The 9064-nt window shown below is 37.1% G+C and overlaps 1 protein-coding gene across 1 annotated transcript in view; it reads left to right on the forward strand.

The window, feature by feature from the left end:
* Positions 1–9064, forward strand: part of FSCB (fibrous sheath CABYR binding protein) — a 358126-nt gene that overhangs the window by 310790 nt on the left and 38272 nt on the right.

Consider the following 9064-nt stretch of genomic DNA (forward strand, 5'->3'; position numbering starts at 1 on the left):
GTTCTTTCTTCTGCTTAGATAAAGTCTGCTTTTCTTGCTATCTATTGTATTCTACTGTATTCTTCAGCTCCAGTATTTCTCTTTGCTTCTTTTAAAAATGATTTTTATCTCCCTGTTAAATTTCTTATTTTGTTCATGTACTGTTTTCCTGATTTAATTGAATTGTTTTCTGTGTTTTCTTGTAGCTCACTAAGCTTCCTTAAAACAACTATTTTGAATTCATAATCTGGCAAATCATAGACCTCCATTTATTTGGGGTTGATTCCTGGAAAATTATTATGTTCCTTTGGTGGTGTCATGTTTCTTTGATTTTTTATGTTCCTTGAAGTCTTGTACTGCTATCTTTGCACTTGAAGGAGTCACATCCACCAGTCTTTACTGACCTCTTCAGTGGGTCCAACCTCAGACTGTTTTTGCTCTAATGGTGTGCTGGTATTTCTCCACTTGACTATTGGACCTCTACAGAGGCACTCTCATGCATGAGTAATTGTCAAAATCAGCGTTCTTTGTGGGGAAGATGCTAGAAAACTCCTATTTTGCCATTTTGATGACATCACTCTCTGATTTAACTCATTTTGATATCACATTCCTCATGGCTCTAGCTCTTGTCATAAGAAATCTGGGAAGTATGCCTTCCAGAAATGCCAGTACTTCCTCAATGGAAGTTAAGCATTCCTTAACTATCAGAAAGTAAATTTTAATAACAAACAGAGAAGCATTGCCTCATTTCATTAATAATAACTACTTATTTCTTCCCCTTCATACCTGTTTTGATGTTCTCTTACCAGTATCTCTGCTTTGAGTGCTGCCTTCAGATGGCAAAGGTCTGCCTGTTGCTATTGTACTCAGTTTGTGTGTCCTCTTTCTGTACTCACTATTGTCCTGTGCTCTGGGACATCTGTGTCCTAGTCCATCTTCACTTAGATTCTCTCGCTATTAATAGGAAGGCACTAATATATTTCATTCTGCATCCTAGTCGGATTATTTTAAATATTTTATTGAAGTATAATGTACATATATACATATACATATAGAAAATATAAGTGTACAGCTCACTGAATTTTCACAAGTTCAACATATCCATTCAACCAGCACCCAGCTCAAGAAACAGATTATTACCAGTGCCCCAGAAACCTCTCTCATGTTAGTCCCCCACCACCATTGTCTGTACCAAAGATAACCACATGCTGACCACTAACAGCACATTTTAGTCTTGCTGTGTTTTTGTACTTTACATAAGTTTAATTATATAGTATATAGTCTTTTGGATATACTTCTTTTGCTTAATATGTTTGTGAGATTCATCTATATTATTGAAAAGTAGAGTGTTTATTCTCATTGATCTACATACTCCTTGTGTGATTATATTATTTTATTGAATCAGATGTCATAGGAACATTTGACATTTCCATATTATTCCTATTTTGAATAATGTTGCTAATTTTTTTTTAAAAACAGAATTTAAATCTTTTGCTATTAAAGCTGGGAAGCATATTTGGGAAATGACAGAGTTACTATTATATGTTGTCTTATTGGTAACCTCAGGGAACAAAACATTATCCACTGCTCCACTTTTATTTATTTTTTATTTTTTATTTATTCTGTTCCATGGCAGTGATTTCCACTATTCTGTCTTCCAGTTCACTTATTCAGTCCTCTGCCTCATTTATTCTGCTATTGATTCCTTCTAGTGTATTTTTCATTTCAGTTATTGTATTGTGCAACTCACCTTGTTTGTTTTTTATATCTTCTAGCTCTGTGTTAAACATTTCTTATATCCTCCTGGTCTGTGCCTTCATTCTTTTTCCAAGATCTTGGAGCATCTTTACTATCATTACTCTGAATTATTTTCCAGGTAGATTGCCTATCTTCACTTCACTTAGTTGTTCTTCTGTGGTTTTATCTTGTTACTTTGTCTGGAATAGATTCCTCTGCTGTCTCATTTTGTCTAACTTTCTGAGTTTGCAGCCTCTGTTCCACAGGCTGCAGGATTGAGGTTCCTCTTGCTTTGAGTGTTTGCCCCCTGGTGGGTGAGGCTGGTCTAAGATGCTCATGCAGGCTTCCTGGTAGGAGGGAATGGTGTCTCCCCACTGGTGGGTGGAGCTGGATCTTGTCTCTCTGGTGGGCAGGGAGAGATGAAGGTTTATTTCTTCCTTGCAGAGAGTGGAATGTACAACACAGCTTCAGGTATCTTTAAAGAAATACTTTCTTCCCTATTCTTCCACCCCAAATCATTTTATACCCTCAATTTTGAGTGAGGGGCTTGAGGGCTGTGAATTTTTATGTTAAGTCATGTGTACATTCTATCATCTCCTTTGAATATGTTTTCTATTGTCTCTCATTGACTCAGCAAAAAATTATTTTTTAACGTACAGTTATACTTATTTTCATAATGTTGATGAAAATATTAATCATTTGACCTAAGAAAAAAGTGGAAAATTCTATTTGAGCCAAATTGAAGGTTAAACACCAGGAACAGCCTTTCAGAAAGTTCCAAGAACTCTTCTGCCTGTTAGAAGTCAAAGCACAGTTATATAAGGTTTTGAGACAGAGGGCTATACATTAAATGACATATTATTGACAGTTTACACAATCTAGATCTAAGCCTTAAAAACAAGTAGTGGGTCATGGGTCATCATAGCCCCTTATGAAATTAAGAAGGAAGATTATCTCCTAAGGAGTTGTGACCCTTGATGAGATTAAGAAGGAATGTTATTTCCTAAGGAGGTCTGGTTAATGCAGATGCTCAATACACACTAAAGGGGAGGGAGGAGGCCCAAACCATCAAAAAAAAAATTTTATGTTTAAATTTTTCTCATCTTGCCATAAAATATGAATTTTATTTCATCAGTAATGTCTTTGATAAAGCATAGAAACCACGAAACGCAAAGAGAAAATAATATATTCTATGACACAGGTTTCATTGAAAGTTAATTAAGTTTTTCATCTATAAAGGAGTAAGACTTCTTCTTCTGCCATGACAGAGTAACAGGACCAGATTTGCCCTCCCAATGTAAACAACAACAACAACAAAGGTGAAATACATAAAACAAGTATTTTCAGACATTGAATAACTGGCAACACTGGACAATGATTCCTGAGAGGGAAACAAAGTGAGCTCTCCAATTGCATCTGGATGTTTTCTTGAGAGGATTCTAGATTGCAGCAAAGGCTGAAAGAACTCATTATGAGCACACAAGCATTACAATAAATGTTAAAGGAAGTCCCTTAGGCAGAAGGACATTGATATCAGATGGAAATATGGATCTAAAGATAAAGAGAGAATTGAAGAGCACCAGAAATTGTAAATATGTGGGTAAGTATATCAGAATTGAAAGTCATCTCCAAAGTCTCCACTTGAACCAAGTGCACAGTGATATACTGATGAACAAAGAAGAAAAAAAAAGTATATTAACAACTCTTTAGGAAAACTGACAGATTGTATAGTGCCAAAGTGGCCACAATTTCCAAACCAAACTTAATTTCTACAAAGTCTTTTAATACTATTTATGCCTACCTGGAAGGGACAAGATCAAAAAGTACTGAAGTCTTGAAGGGGAGATTGGATGAAGGTAGTCAAAAGATACAAACTTCGAGTTATAAGATAAATAAATACTAGGAATGTGATCAATATAATTAACACTGCTGTGTGTTATATATGAAAGTTGTTAAGAGAGTGGATCCTGGGAATTCTCATCAAGGAAAAAAACTTTTTTTCTTTTTCTTTTATTTTGTATCTATGTGAGACAATGGATGTTCACTAAACTTATCGTGGTAAACATTTCATGATGTATGTAAGTCAAATTATTATGCTGTACACCTTAAACCTATATGGTGCTGTATGTCAATTATTGTTACCAAACCTGCCTGTAAGTAGTAAAGCCAATCTACTGACATCATTTTGTGATGAAGGAAAGTGCAGTGTTTATTGCAGGAGCCAAGCAAGGAGTCTGGGAAGCTAATGCTCAAAAGACCCAAACTTCCCCATGGGTTTCAGGGAAAGGGTTTTAAAGGCAAGGTGAAGGAGAGAATCTCAGTGTGCATGACCAGCTCATGCACAATTCTCTGATCGGTTGATGGTAAGGTAACAGGGTGGTGTCACAAGGGTTAACATCATCAGTCCTCAGGCTCCAGTTGGTCTGGGGGCTGAGTGCTCATGGTCATCATGCAGTTAACTTCTTCCATCTGGTGGGGGTTTTAGTATCTGCAAAACAACTGAGGAACGTGCAACAGACACTGTTACCTATGTCCTTCAGGGAGGGACTAAAGATTCTGTGACTGCCATATGACTGATTTATGATTTAAATTGTTACCAGTTCTCCTGATCCAATTGCTATTTTTTCTTTTGTTGCTATATATTCACATTCTTTCAATCATTAATTTTTGAGCCGGACTTTTGTGACTCAGGGGAGGCCGGGGGAACTAAAGTTTTTCTACAAATAAAAGGCAAGCAGAGGACATAAGGGTGTCTGTCCTGGAAAGGCCCCATAGGGTCCTGCTTGGTTACATTATATCTCAATAAAACTGAAAAAAAAAAAAGTAATGAAGTCTTTGAATTGAGAAAGTTCACAACGTTGAGATACTCATTACTTTTCAGCTCTGTGTTCTACATGTTTAAGAGGAAAAGAAAAGAACAAAAACCTGCTTTTTGCATACATTTAATATGTCACTCAGTGAATGTTGTAAAATTGTTTTAAACATTCATGATACTTGGCTTTAGGCAAAGTGTCTTTACTATAGGTGACTGGGAGACAATTTGAGTCTGTTAGTTGCCTGGAAAGCAGATTGGAGAGATGGAGTTAGTCATTTTGGTCTGGGAGTCAGTGTTCTATGGAGGGAAAAGGACTTAATGCAGGTGGACTTTATAACTGCTCGACATTGATAGGGCTTCTGGTGCTTCCCAGAAACATCTGTACTTTCCCATAAGACAACAAAGCAAGTAATGTCATCTTTGAAACACTAAAATTTTAGATGATCATGTAAGTCAAGAAAATTTTCTATACTTTCTATAATTACAATCACTGATCCAGTGAACAGTAAAAAAAGGTCGTTTCTAATTATTGATAAATGTTTGTGTAGTGGACAGATATTCAAATAGCAAAACAATAAATTAAGAAAAAAGTCTCTAAACAGGTTGTTAACAATAGGGCTTAAAAGTTTTTTTTTTTTTTTTTTTCTAATTTGCAATTCCATTTAAGGGAAAATTGCAGACTTCTTTACATACCATAGGATTGGAGTGGTTTTTTGGTCTTTGTGCTCATACATTTACATCTCCCTGAATTTGCTGGTCCATTTTCCAAAAGGTATTCATTTATGTTGGTTACCATAGAAACCAGAAGTGCTCCATTTGTATGTAATTCTTTGCAATATTCCCTTCCCTTTCTTGCTTCTCAAGTCAGCTAAATTGCTTTACGTGGCATTTTATGTAGAATAACCTTTGTTTGTTTAAGTCTTTCATGAAACAAAGCTTCTTAACTTCAACTGTGTTACTTTATATTAATCTAAATCATAATTTTGACTTGTGAATTTTGCTGAAAAAATGACTGACTGAATAAAACAGAAATGTTTTCTAAATAAAATAGCACTCACACATTAGAGTTGAAATTGAGTGGGAAAATCAAGACAACAGTAGTCTGCTTTAGAAAAGCTCTAAATGTTACTTTGCTAAACCATGAAAAAAATGTTTAAATAATTGGCATTTTCAAAGGGTGAATATTTTGGTAAACATTACAATCAACTACATAGGACGCAGTAATTGAGTAACTTGTGTGCCCAAGCATTTTGCTGGGTCAAGGGAATACAAAGACTTGGAAGACGGAGTCACTGTTTTCAAGGTGTTTTGAAATTAGTTTGAACTCAGAGACTATAGGTTTGATTAGAAGCTGTGGAAGTTAAACACTTTTAAGCCATGTCATTTGAGAAATATGCAGAATATGTGTGCATTTTGCACAATGATTAGACATACTAATGAGCCACTTATGTCCCTTTTATTACCTGAGTCACACACCTCCCGTAAAAGATGTTCTCCCTACCACTGTTTCTTTTCTTTTGTCAGTATGTCAGTTTTGATTTCCAGTTGTTTGCCTTTCCAATATAATTCTCCCAATTCTCTAGGAGAGGGTAGCATACAGAGCTGAAAGAGAATGTTGGATCAGTATCCAGGAAACCAGAATTCAGCCCTATCTCTGTCACTAACTACGAATCTCTGTGCCCTTGAGCAAGTCACTTTACTTCACTAGATTTCATTGTTCAAATCTGTAAAGTCAGAGACTGGTTGAGAGTTCTTTAACAACCTGTGTAACTCTAGGAGATGAATTCTGATTCTGTTATTCTAAAAAGCTATTTTCAGGATACTATAAATTCTAAGTGATTTATATGAAGAACATATTAGAATTCCCCAGAAGTTCCTTAAAGTTTTCCCAGAAGTGTCAGTTGCGTAGGAAGGCAGTGAACAGGACTTCTCTGCCGGAGCCACCTTGTGGCTTCAGTGCATTGACAGGTGTGAAGAGGGGCCAAACTTTAGAAGAATGGCAGCTGCCATATCGGTAGACAAAGGATGTGTGGCATCAAGCTATCAGACACTGCAGCCGCCCCCAACTGTGCACCCTGAGGGGATTCAGGATGGAGAAAACAGGGTGGTTTTCTGGCCCTAGATAGCTAAGGTGCATATCAAAGGAATGATTTCAATGAGCCCAGACTCTTGCATCTTCCCATACATAGAAAAGTGCTAAATTCATTAACTTGAAACGTCTGTTTTTCTTTAATTAACAGTAATCTTCTGATGTTCTGACTCCTTTTTTTTTTTTTTTTGCAAAAACTCCTACATACTCTGGCTTCTCCCTTAGCTCTTCAGAGCATTCCCCACAGCTATCTGAGGCTTAAGTCCTCAGCAAGTCCTCCTAATAAAACATAATCCTCAACTTTTGGGTTGTGTTTTTTTTTTTTTCAGTTGACACTTCTGAGGTAATTTGTGGTTTACTTAGAGTATTGCTCCACTGAAGAGCCTTTTTAATTTAGATGCACCATCAGCTCAGAACCCATCAAAAGTTTCACAGATATGATGTGAAAACATCTAAGTATCTACCATATATTTTCTCTAAGACCTTAGCTTAGCTTTCTGTAGACATATTCACTCTCCTAGCAATCATCAAATATTTGGGAGTTATTGGACTAATGCTAGGTTTGCCCATGTCTTCACTCTCATAGTGAATGTATGTTATCTTTCAGTTTCACAGTTTTCTTATGAGTAGCAAATAAGTGAGTGGAGATGAAAACATTTTATAAACTGGAAAGTGTTATAGAAATATATACATTATTGTTCATAAGTGTTTTGGTGGTCTTACAACGAGGGAACTATTATCATTATAATCATGAAGTTGTTACTTTTGGTAAAAGTGAGGTAGCAAGTGTTGAATACCTCTTTCATACCTCTGTGTCCTCTTTCCCTAAATTGCTCCCATTACCATCTGCAGCACAGCATTTTCAGCCTCTTTTCTGAATGTGGCTTCCATAATTTTAATCTAACTTAAACTTGGCTCCCACTTGAAGACAGATTCCCTCATAGACCTCTCAAGCGGTGGCTGTTTTCTCTTTTATATCATTTATACCACTGGCCTGGAGATGTGGCAAGGGTCTTCTTTGTTCCTTATGGCTGCTTCCACACCTTTTGTCTCTTCTTTCACCTTAACCTCCCACCCCCTGGCTCTTTGTAGCCTTTGCCATTAAACCATACCACACTTTAACAATACGACACTTACTATGTTCTAATCACTTTGTAGATACCCACTTCTTCAATCTTTACAGCAATCCCATGAGGTCAATATTTTTATTGTCATCATTATCTCCATTTGACACACATAGCAACTGAGAAACAGAGAGTTGAAGTAACTTGCCTAAGATTGTAGAGTTGATAAGAAGCAGAGCTAGGATTCAGACCCTTGCAGTCTGGCTTCACTCTCCATGTTTTTTCTATATTGCTTCTATCTATACTGCCTCTGGCCCTGTTTCTCTCCATGCCCTCAATCTGAGTTATTTTCTTTGAAACACTTTTACCACCTAAAATATTAAATATTTGTCTACTTGTTTATTATCTATCTCCCCTACCAAAATGTCAGCTCCATGAAAGCAGGGACTTTATTCTTTTGTTCAGTGCTTACAAGTGCCGGTAATATAGTTGGTATTTCAAAAATGTTTTATAAATGAATGAATGAATGGATGAACATTATAACATGAGCTGGTTATTTAGCAGCTGCCTCTCAGGTGGAGCTGGGGTAGTGCAAACTGCCTTTCTGCTTTTCAGCCTAGCTGCCTCTGTGTTAGAATCTGCCAGTAGGGGGCATTATCAGGAGCTTGCAAGGTTGAAGCGGGAGTGGGGAGACTCACTGCTCCCTGTCTGTTGCCTGCTCCTGTCAGTATCTCCCCAGCAAAGCTTCTTCATGTCAGCAGTAGCAATTCCTTCCTGTAACTGCAGTTGATACCAGATTGCAGTTTTCTTGGAGAACCAGCCGTATCATGACCACTCAGAGATGTCCAGCAGCAGTTGAGCAGTAACCTCTCCTCATAGATTTGAGTATCAGGTCCATGGGTCCCTCCTCCAAGCATCTAGCTTTCAGTCATTATAACCTTTTCCCTTTGTCCCCCTAGCTGTTAAGAGTGGTCCTTGTGCTGTTTCCATGATTCCTTGGTATTCCCTTATTGCCTTTTCAATACATGGTTAATACTTTTTATTTATTTTTATTTATTTATTTATTTTTACATCTTTATTGGAGTATAATTGCCTTACAATGGTGTGTTAGTTTCTGCTGTATAACAAAGTGAGTCAGCTATACATATACATATATCCCCATATCTCCTCGCTCTTATGTCTCACTGCCACCCTCCCTATCCCACCCCTCTAGGTGGTCACAAAGCACCGAGCTGATCTCCCTGTGCTATGCAGCTGCTTCCCACTTGCTATCTATTCTACATTTGGTAGTGTACATATGTCCATGCTACTCTCTCAATTTGTCCCAGCTTCTCATTCCCCCACCGCCTCAAGTCCATTTTCTACGACTGCATCGTTATT

Source organism: Balaenoptera borealis (genome assembly GCF_965194805.1).
Source record: "Balaenoptera borealis genome assembly, chromosome: 3".
Lineage (NCBI taxonomy): Eukaryota > Metazoa > Chordata > Mammalia > Artiodactyla > Balaenopteridae > Balaenoptera > Balaenoptera borealis.